Here is a 2,584-nt window from a genome sequence, read left to right on the forward strand (position 1 = left end):
AAAGTGTAATAGTTATATGCACATAACTTAAGATTTTTCTTGTATTTCATTGAGGGCCAGTATTCATGAATGTTGCTTTTCTGTCTTAAGCTTGTAAATTATTTGCTATGTCATCATTGTTTATGTTATTATTGGAACTGTACTAGTAAAATATAACAATTGTCCTTCTTGTTTATTTCTTAATTTAGAAAATTTATATATTAGTTTTTAAATGTTATGTGTGTTATGTTGTTGTGCATTGTTTTCAGTTATATTATTTATAATCATTTATCATAGTATATATCATTTATACCTGATAAATATATTAATAGAAAATTAATATTAATGCAACAAACTTTTACAATAATGAACAAGTTTTAAGAAATTCTTTTTGTGTAACAAAAAATCAGTAAATTTTAATTTTTAGTGAGTTTTTCTATAATGTTGATAGATAATAAAATATTCAGAATACTTATAATTTATTTTATTATTGTTAATAATAATCTCATTCAAATTTGAATTATACTACTAGATTTCAGTGCTTTGCTCAAGTAATACAATGACTTACTTTGTATAATGTAATAGTGTATGCACTTTGAAAAAATTGTTTCCATTGTTATACACATAATTAAAAAAAACAAAGATAATTATTAATGTAATTATGTTTGTTTTTCTCATAAGTTGATTATCAAAATTGCACAATTATTTATTTTTGATACTTAAATGTATATTGGTATTTCTGTTTATATTATAGAAAATTTGAAAAGCTTTGAAGAAATATTTTGTGTGTTTCTATATAATATAAATCTGTAAATATATTTTGTTTTAAATATCAGATTAGCATTTTTTATTAGCTTGTGGAAATTTATCTTTTTTATTCAAGAAAATTATTTTTGTGAATTTAATTTCAATTTGTCTTAATTTGCACAAATGAATTACCATAGTTAAAAACAAGTTATGGTACCTTGATCTATTTTTTAAGACTATTTCAGATATTTATGTTAAAACAAAGGTGTTTACATGTGTGCAATAGATAAATTTGAAAAAAAGATTGAAGAAATTTCAGAATTGTTTTTAGCTATGCTTATGTATTTTTGTTAATATTCAGAAGTGGAATAAAATATTTTATAATATATTTATCTGACATTTTTAATGTTTTATTAAATTTTCTACAAATTGATTATATTTTATTATTGAAAATATATCAAAAAAGAAAAAATTCAATTTCCAATTAAAATTCTAAAAAAAAAATTATAAATAATAAAGCTACNTGTTTTAGCTGGCAGCACTGGCACTTTTGTGTGATGTTTTTCTGAGGACTGCGTCGTGCTGAATCGAACGTTTTTGATACTAGATTAACTTCTAAAGTATAATTTTTTTTGTTTTTATATTTTTCAATATATTTATTTTGAAAATGCACATTTCACTTTTTATTTCTTAATCTGAGATATTGACATATAGATGGAAGCAGTGAGATTAATGATAAAAGGGATGTGGTGCTACAGATAATATGATAGTGATTTAAAACTTTATAATTATAATTATTGCTGCTATTTAAAATCTTGCTTTGTTGTTCCTTTAATTGATGCATAACCCTTTATTTCTTTATTTAATTGGGAATGCTGTTTCTGCTTCATAAGTTTACACCAGTTTTTTTATTGATTGATCTTGCTCTTTAGTAATTTAAAAAGAACTGTTCAGTTTTACATGTTATTTAATTTTTATTTTTTGTTTTCAAAGAAGCAATAAAATTATGCATAAATCTTGTTTTTTATTTGATCTCATATTCAAATATATCTTAGAAACTTTTGGATAAAAAGTTTATGGTATTGTTGAAAATATAGATGCCTTAGTATTTTTAAAGTCAAAAGATAATGAAAAACTTTAATATATAAAATAGCTTAAATCAGACTGTTATTAATTGTTGATGCATGCTGACTGTTAGCTGTTTACTCATAAGGTAGGGATTATTTTGATGCCATTATTAAAATATATACAATATATAATTACAGTAACATTGCAGAATGAAGTCTGCGAATATGTTGGAAGTTGGTCTGTTTGCAGCAAGATTTACTATTTATATTTACAGTTAAGAATTAAGAATTTACTTGATTTATTAGATACTTTTTTTATTTTTTTATTATATATGGACCCCCAGGGGTTGATGCAACATCATCGGGGGGGGTCAATGCTGCTAAGGGGTCACAATTTTTTTTTTTTTTTTTTTTTCCCAAAAACCACAACCCACAACGTTTTTTTTTCGCTCATACATATACACTTGTAATAAAACTTTACGGTGGGGGTCAATGTGAGGCTTTGGAAAGTGACTGGGGGTCGACGGTTAAAAAAGTTTGGCGACCCCTGGTCTTGACGAATNGTTGGAAGTTGGTCTGTTTGCAGCAAGATTTACTATTTATATTTACAGTTAAGAATTAAGAATTTACTTGATTTATTAGATACTTTTTTTATTTTTTTATTATTAAAAATTAATGACTTTAACCTCTTTTCATCCTGTTTACTGTTTACGTTTACAAATTGTATCTTGTTAATTGTTTATATGTCACACTGTCATTGCTAATGTATGTTAGTGATGTTTGTTTGCTTG

The sequence above is a fragment of the Centruroides sculpturatus genome, unplaced genomic scaffold (genome assembly GCF_000671375.1).
Source record: "Centruroides sculpturatus isolate CEXI.00-Female unplaced genomic scaffold, Cexi_2.0 scaffold764, whole genome shotgun sequence".
NCBI lineage: Eukaryota > Metazoa > Arthropoda > Arachnida > Scorpiones > Buthidae > Centruroides > Centruroides sculpturatus.